This window comes from Stegodyphus dumicola, chromosome 8 (assembly GCF_044657685.1).
Source record: "Stegodyphus dumicola isolate Sdum_Otavi_A_Nest chromosome 8, ASM4465768v1".
Lineage (NCBI taxonomy): Eukaryota > Metazoa > Arthropoda > Arachnida > Araneae > Eresidae > Stegodyphus > Stegodyphus dumicola.
In genome coordinates, this window is record NC_140775.1 from 184,445,021 (window position 1) to 184,454,281 (window position 9,261).

At 37.4% G+C, this 9,261-nt stretch overlaps 1 non-coding gene across 1 annotated transcript; it reads left to right on the top strand.

Moving 5' to 3' along the window:
• The first annotated feature begins 265 nt into the window (after nucleotides 1–265).
• TRNAA-CGC (transfer RNA alanine (anticodon CGC)) lies at nucleotides 266–338 on the top strand. Its single transcript has one exon. It is a non-coding gene; the product is annotated as a tRNA-Ala (tRNA).
• The last annotated feature ends 8,923 nt before the right edge of the window (nucleotides 339–9,261 follow it).

The following is a 9,261-nucleotide window of genomic DNA, read 5'->3' on the forward strand; positions in this document are numbered from 1 at the left end:
GTGCACATCAGAATTTTATTTCTAAAGATGGCATCTAAATCTATTTTCCCTAATGATGTTTTCATTTATCTTTACGAGAAAGAATGGATGGACGATAACGGTGTAAAACTGTAGAAAATAAATGTTTGGCAAAAGCATTCTGTTGCCTTAAAGAATCCAGAAAATCTTCAGATTCCATTTGACAGATAATATGAATTGGAAGCTGATGAAAGAGCATAATGCAGACATAACAGTTTATAAAGTATTTCTCCCACCTTCTTAGCATGTCTTCGTAGTGTAGTGGTCAGCACGCTGGCCGCGCATTCCAGAGGTCCGTGGTTCGATTCCCGGCGAAGGCGTTGCTCAGTTTTCCTCTCTCCTGCTTCCGAAATATCTTAATGTCTCTACAGTAGCGCCTGAACTAAATTGTGTCTTGGATGATGATTCTCCACACCCAGGATTTGGCGATTGGGTCACTTAAACACCAGTCTTTCTTTAAAAGTGGAAGTATATAATGGATTTCTTCCGCCTCTTTGGGTAGTGTAGTGGTCAGCATGCTCGGCGTGTATTCCAGAGGCCCATGGTTCGAGTCCCAGTGAAGTCGTTGCTCATTTTTCAATCTCTCTTACTTCCAAAAAATCCTAATGTGTCTACAAGTTATTCTAGGAGGTGGTGTGTATTTAATTATGGCAAAGCACACGAGGGCTATCTGCCTAAGGGGAGGGATGCCTTCGTGAATGACTTTCTAAGGGAAACTGGCTAGTATACACGTTACACATGGGGAAACGCACGAAAACGCCCATGCAGCCAGCCCGTTCGCGGGATTCGAACCTCGGACCGAACTACCAGTGTTCAGCGACTTTACCGCTCGGCCGCTGGTGGGCCTTATTCTAGGAGGATTAATGTAATCTGGCCTTTAGATCAGTGTTTCTCAAACTTATTTCTTCTACCGCCCCCTTTGAAAATCAATTATTTTTCATCGCCCCCCATTTTTTATACACTCCTAAAACTTAAAAACCACAATTTCATTACTTTAATTAATTTAGTTATAGTGTGCTATATTAGTCGGTTCTGGTGTTTAAACTTACATTCTAAACTAGAAATTTTCACCATTGAGAGCAGTTAAAACGCAACTTTATAATATTAATAATATATTTTAATTAAATTAAAAGAAACAATATAGATAGGTAATCAATTTTAGTTTTTAAACTAATCTAATGGGATGGATGAATTTGATCATTTTTAACACGTTTGTTGATATCAGGTTCGATTTTACTCAAAAGCAGTAAGTCACCGCGTATGGTAACTTGCAAATGATTTCTCTTTTTAGTAAGCAGCGTTGTAACAGCGCTAAATACACGTTCACACAAATATGATGATGGGAATGATATCAAAAATTATTGAACGATCGACCACAATCCAGGGTACAACTGCGGAATTGACTTTTGTAGCCAAAATTGTTGGCAGCCATTTTTAAATTTGCTTTTTATTTCCTCGTTCGTTGTCAGTTCTATAAGTTCTTCTTCCAGATGGGGTGATATTGCTATGTTGACTTTTTAAAAAGGATCTGACACCCAGTCTGGTATTTCCAATTTCAAAATGTCCCGGAATCTTTAAATGAAATCACTGTGAAAGTTTTCCAAATGTTGGCAGTAGACGAGCAAGTCGTCGTTGTTGCAGGATACTGATAAATTGGGAAAATTATGGAACTCACGTCTGCCGATATTCTTCTTGTGTAAGAGCAGCTTGGCTACGAAAGCAACGAGTTGGAGATTCGTATCATTAAGCAATGTATAAAGGTCTGTCAGGTATGCGATATTATTCTTTGATGTGATGAGGTTTTCGCGCAATGCTGTGCCTTTGTTTTCCAAGAACTCTATCACAGAGTCAAACAGATTGTTCATAGAGTCAAACATAGATCCTACGAAATCTATGTTAAGTATTTTAAGTTTTTTTTACCATCATACAGGGTAGAAATATAAACTAAGTATTCGTTAAGACACAATAACACGCCGAATAAATACTAATTCAGAAGACAAACAACAAAAATCAGCGTTATATTTACAAAATTTCCACAGGACTAGTTTCGATGGTTTTACCGAACCACCATCCTCAGCTGCAAAACCGCAAATGAACAAGATAGGAAAAAATGATTAGATAAGAAAAGCCTGGACAAGAATAAGCAAGTGGCGCCATCTGTTGGTGAAACCAGAACTAAAACATAATTTCTTTAAAGACCAAAGGCAAAGATGGATTGGAGTAAGGATCGTTAACTAGAAAAGAAAGATTTTTTTTTGAATGTGAAATGCCTCTAGAAAATCCAGTTCTCCAATGGAAGATGTTTTTTGAATAATTTTGGCAGCAGAAAAATTGAAAGTGTGATTTTCGGACCAACAATGTTGCGCAACAGAAGACTTCTGTGTTTCTTTTTTTCTAACATATAAGAGTAAAGAAACTGAGATCACTGAGCCGGGTAACAGAGTGGATATATATATAAATATATTTATATACGTTTGGTGAGGCCGATTGCAACCAAAATACGAGGTGCACATCTACACGTTATAGCAGTCCTATATACAAAATTTCAACGTTGTGAGGCTACTCGTTTTTGAGTTATGCGAGATACGTTCGTACAGACGCTATGACAAATTCTCTTCAGAATTAATTTTAAAGCAGTTTTATATATATATATATATATATATATATATATAAATTAATCAATACTGTTTAGGAAATACATATATATATATATATATATATTTTTTTCTTTTTTTTTGAGGAAACGAGTTTTTTATTCTGGGACTTACGTACACATATCACGCAAAAACATCGTTAAATTGCATTCGATAGCTGTCAAAACGGATATTTTCGTTGAAATATGCTGCCTCAAACTTTTCGCGATTACAATACTTACTTTTTACTTTACTTATTTTTTCTGACACCAGTTGTTACGTTATTTTCTTCCTTCACGCTCGTACGGGGTTCGTGTGGATTTGGAGTGAGTAAGGGAGACAGCACTTGATGGAATATCGAAACACACTTTATTTACCAATATTAATCAGGACAGCTCCAAAACACTTTTACAGTCGTCGAATAACTACTATAAACACGCTGAAACAATCAGCGACACAGCCTTCCCAATGTCAGGCAATAACGGTGGAGACAGCTTCACTGCAAAACACCACAGTACAGCTCCCGACTCGGACGTTCGGTCGTTCTCGGAACTCCACGTACTCTTCAGACTCTCAAAGCTACAACTCGCAATGCACTCGATGACACATAGAGCACAGCTCCCGACTCTTCGGTTCAGTCATTCCCGGAGCTTAATACAGTCTCTCGACGATGCACAAACCGCGATACACTAAGAGAGTCTTTCGATGCGCTCGACGACCCACTCGGCACTCGCTGCCCGGCTGTCAATTCGACTCCGCAGGGAGTGACTAAATATGTCGCTTTCGATGAGGCACTCTGACTCGCCCTCTCGACGAGGCACACACACTAACTGACTGCGGACCAGCAGGATTCATATAACTTTCACATTCTGGGCTAAACCAGTAAGAATTCGTTCCAAAGGTTCTCCATCCGTCCATGGCATATCGCCAATTTTGTCGCCAAATGCGGCAACCCTGCCTTCCTTTGCCATTTTATAGCAATCCTAAAATCGCTTTGCGGGAAAGCCGTCTTACCGCGCTGTACATTTCGTAACAATATGTTTGCATACAAATAATTATAAACACTTTATTCCTTACTACGAATTGACACTTGATGGTATCAGATCCTGATAAAGTTTGTAGGCTTCGAGAGAAGTTACTGGAAATTATCACGGACTGCAAATGCTCATCGGCCAATCGCCTTTTTTTCGTACCAGTTTTCAACTATGGATGTATTCCCAAACAAAATGATTATTCTTGGTGCAAAAGTTCGTAACTGAGCTTATTTATTTTTTGACATGTACGAATAAAAGCTACTGAAATCTGTATCTTGAAATTTCTGAATAACATTTGTATCATATTTTATGTTAATTAATTATACCCATAAATTTTCGAGCGCGTTGTTTACGTTCGTTTTTAATGGAAATGAAAATAATATAAACAAGAACTTGAAGTATGAGGTTGGCAGGCAAGAAGTTTCTCTTGATTAGTGTGAAATAAAACCGAAGCTTTTTCTGTACAAAAAATGAACTTTTATCAGTTAAATAAATTCCATTCCGCTCCATGACTCTTTGCCACCTTCCTGGTAACTTCATAATTCCGCGCTCTGAGAACTTCTGGTCCTTATCAGCTAAACCTCAACCAAGTGCGTTTTGAGGTCATCGTTATGGCTGAAATGTTTACCATTTAAGAAGCTTTGTAAACTTCGAGATAAGTGATAATCGTTCACGTTCGGAGTTAGATTGGGGATGCGATATTACTTCCCCAAAACAAGTTCCAATAATTTCGTACGTGTTGCTGAAGATGGGTGAGACCTCGCCATTGTCGCAAAGAAACACGATTCCTTTGCGATTTGCCAATTCTGCCCCTTTCTCTTTGATTACTTCCTCCAGGTTCATAAGTCGTTGGCAGTAAACATCTGAATTGATCGCTTGGCTGCTGAAAAACAGCTCAAAATACACAACATCTCTGTAATCCCAGCAAACGGACAGCATGATCTTTTTGTGCTGATTCATCATGCTTGGACCATGATCTTTTTTTTTTATTAGTGTTATTGTAGGAGATAGATTTTTCATTACCAGAGATAATTCGTTTCAAAATTGAGTCGATTTATTACGGTGAAAACGCATATCGCAAATAATTGATTCCTTGTGTTAATCCTTTGACTACTAACGGGACATATCCGTCCCCACTGAAAATTTAAAATGGGGAAGGAGAGAACCAAAATTCAAGATAAAAATTCATTCAGGAGAAGGAGAGAAAGGAGAATCTCCCTGAATGTTGGGGCTCATCTTATAATAGTTGGAAAATCAAGACGCCCCTCTGTCGCCCTCATTTGTTGTACACAAATGAACACAGAGAAAAGGACAAATACGTGTTGCTCAATGTGTAATGTTGAGTTATGCAAAGAATGCTTATTACTCTGTACCATACAATGTAAATCATTTCATATACTAAAGTTTCCCCGAATAATAAGGCGAGTTTAGAGTAAGTCGATCACTGCGTGTGGAACATATGTATCCCACTATTAACTACAGCTGGGACATGTGTGTCCCAGCCTTTGGCTTGAAAGCCGTTAGTCAAAAAAAATCCCAAATGCTAAATTTACCTTATTTATGATTTGTTCACTTGGATAAAAAACTGGGTAAGCCTTTTTAATTCGTAGTCAAAGGGTTAAGTCAATTTCTTTCAATTCATGCAGAAGCCGAATATCGACCTTCTTAACGAGTCCAAGAAATCTTAGGGGATTTTCAGTTGTATGTGGTACATTAAAACGTTTTGCACAGTTATATGACAGTTCGATTCAATTGCGACTTTAGTTTTGACCTCATCAAGTTCGGCCAGAATGTTAGTCATCTTCAATTGAAACATCTCCAGAACGGAAATCTTTTAAATTAATTCCGACACATGCGTTCTTTTAAGCAATGAGCCTCAGTAGCTTTGTTACGCTTATCAAAATGAAAAAGTAAAATATGTGGAAAATGTTTATTTTTGTGCCCCATGTAAAAACTATCCGTAAACTAACCGTTATAAACAAAAATTCACAGAATTTGTGTCTATAGCAACCTAACAGTGTCAGCTGCCCCCCCCAAAAAAACTATATATTAACTAAAAAAAAAGTTAAAGCTTTCATATTTTACATTATGCCTAACATGGCGTTTTTTTAACGTTTTGTGTGTTACCTTTATTTATTAAATACCATGTTCTTCGCACTTAAAACACATAAAATTCAATTCAACAGCAATATCACAGAATATTTAAAAACAGCATATCTTTAGAATTTTTGATAGACAGTCTCGCGCGATAGAGATGAAACCTCGTTTTTTTTCCCCCGTACAGTGTTGCCATTGCTGGCTTTGAAATCGTTGAGTTTGCCTATAAGGTATTTCTCCCGCCCTCATAGCGTGCCATCGCGGTGTAGTGGTCAGCACACTGAGGCGGTATTTCAGAGGTCCGTGGTTGGATTCCCGGTGAAGATGTTGCTAATTTTTCAAGCTCTCTTGCTTCTAGAAAATCCTAATGTCTCTACAGTGGCGCCCGAATTAAAAGGGTGCTGGATGATGATTCTTCGCACTCAGGATTTGTCGAATGGGCCCCCTAAAAACCCCAGTCGCCCTTTAAAAGGGGGAGTTTGTTAGTTATTTCCCCCGTCTTCCTAGCGTGCCTTGGTGGTGCAGTGGTCAGCACACTGAGTCGGTATTTCGGAGGTCCGTGGTTCGATTCTCGGCGAAGACGTTGCTAATTTTTCAATCTCTCTTGCTTCTAAATAATCCTAATGTCTCTACATGTTAATCAAAAATTCATTAAAGTTTTAAAACATTTTTAATAAATAATAAAACAAATTGAAAATTCAGGCTTCCGAGTGCCATGTTCGTTTGGAGGACTACGTGATTCAAAAGTGGATGGCTCTAGGTACCGTTGCTTGTTCACAATGCGGGAAACGTTCAGGCATTTATGTAGGTTCTTTATTATTTAGTTTCTTTAAATATAATACATGGCGATAATATTTGGTGGCAACGGTGTCCGCCGATAACATCGCGGCAAAATCATCGCGGGCGAAAGCGTCGCGAAGAAAACAACGCAAAGCGAAAACGTCGTGCTACAAAACATCGTGGGAGAAAACAGCGCAAAGAGAAAACATCGCAGTTCTAAAACATCGTGGTACAAAATATTGTCGTCGAAAATAAAGCGGTTCAAAAACTTCGCAGTTTAAAAACATCGTCGTCGAAAATATCGCGGTAAAAAATAAAGTATCGACAAATCATCGCAGGATGATAACATCGCAGACCTGCTTTTTTCGGGCTTTGATAATTGTAAATGGCTATTCCCATAATGATTAGTAAACGCGAGAGAGAAAGAAGGATAATTTTTACTTTCATATTTTTTATTAACTAATAAATTTTTGCTGATAAAGTAACAAGGAAACTTAAGAATAAACTGAAGCAGAACAAGAAATAATTTTCATTATAAGAGTATTAGATTGACAAAAGTGAAGAAAATAAATTCATAATTAGCAATTTTTTATAGATAAGGTCATGCAGTTACGTAGCTTCCATTCTCTAAATAGATTATACTTTTAATGAAAAATTACCAGCAAAAACTTTATAAAAAAGGATTTATTAATGTTCTTTGTTAGTTAACTATGTCAGTTTAAAATTCTTATTAAGTGCTATAAGTTGCCTTAATTTTCTATGCTTAAATTTCCTTGTTACTTTTTCAGCAAAAATTTATTAGTTAATAAAAAATATGAAACTAAAGATTATCCTTCTTTCCATCTTGCGCTCACAAATCATCATGGAAATATCCATTTACAATTATTAAAGCCTGAAAAAAGCATGTCTGCGATGTTATCGTCATGCAATGATTTGTAGATACTTTATTTTTTACCACGATATTTTCGACGACGATGTTTATAAACTGCGACATTTTTGAACCGCTTTATTTTGGACGACGATATTTTGTATCACGATGTTTTAGAACTGCGATGTTTTCTCTTTGCGATGTTTTCTCCCACGATGTTTTGTATCACGACGTTTTCGCCTTGCGTTGTTTTCTCCGCGACGTTTTCGTCCGCGATGTTTTCGGCTGTAACCGATGGCAACAACTTGAAAAGTGAATAGACGCAAAATGCCGTTTTGAAATGATTAGCTCTTCTAGGCTAACGCCCTTTGGGCTACTTGTAATATTGACAGAAGAATGCAGTAAGAGCCGCACGTTTGAATTCAGGAATGTTCGAGAGCCGCATCTAGATTTTCTAAAAGCCACAAGTTCATATTTACATCATTATAGAAGTAGTGGAGGAGGTTTCAAATAGAAAGAAATCCCTCATAACTTCTAAGTCTAAACTAATTAATTACTTCTTATTGGACACTGAATTTACCATATTTCATATATGTATTTTATATGCACGAGCCGCACAAATTGACTGCGAGAGCCGTATCAGGCTCACGAATCGCATTTTGGCCACCTCTGCTATATACTTATACAAACATTTTTCGCAACCCACTAATATCTTGAAATTTTGTGTCTTAGTCACCCCCAGCTGTTAAAACATCGCTTCATTTTAAGACATACGATAAGCATAAAGATGATTGGCTAATGCAGTTTGTTTGTTCTTCTAAGAAAGGATCCACAAGTGGAAAAATTTGAGAAGCGGTGCCCTTGAGCAACCTCGTTTAAAATTGGAATAAATAAAATATACCAGGAATATCTTAAACAAAGAAAAGCGCGGAAGCTGAAATCCACATGATTTCGTAAATATAAACTAACGTGGAAAAGTAAAATTAACAACTTTAATGAAGGGGGCTGCAAATCAATCATGTCAGGACGCGCAATCTAGGAAGGAATCTCAGTTCATCAATCGAAGACTGTTCTAACGCGCTTATTTACACCCCACGCAAATGACCCAAGATAAATATGCGCGCATCCTCAGGCTGAATGATTATTTACGTTTCGTGCAGTTCCAAATGCGAATCACTAACAAGACATTGCCATTTCCGCTTTTTTTTTTTTTTTTAAGCCAATACAAAGAGCTCTTCTCCTTCGGAAACACCCTCAAAGGACAGATTGCCAACAATAAATCACTCGTCATTCCAGGAAATTCATAATTAGTTGAGTCGTTTTTGTGCTTAACGTAACCTCGTAGTTTTGCTGTGCACACGCGATGTATTTTTGGAATGCTCTTAGATATGAGATACTGAAGTTTAAACTTCTTTTTTATCGTTTAGAAAAAGCGGTTCGCAACGGGGCGGGTGTTGACCCTATGGGAGTCGATGAAATTTTAAACGAATCGATGATAACCGTCAGTGATATCGATAACCAAATACACACCGGCAAATGATCGGTATACTCAAAGTAACATTGATTACAAAAGAATTAGTAACAAAATTCATAATTAATTGTTTATTGATATAAAGATACATTATGTAGTTAGGAAGAAATTATCTTCTTCTCTTCTCTACATATAATAAAAGAAAGAGTCTGTCTGTGAGTGTGTGTGTCTTTCGTTCGAGCTGCGCGTAAGACCCACGGCTACGAAATTTGGTACATAGGTGCATCTAGACAAGAGCCAGTGCACCTCGAAGCGATTTTTTCGAAATTCGAATTCGAATTTTTTTTATTTTATGTTTTG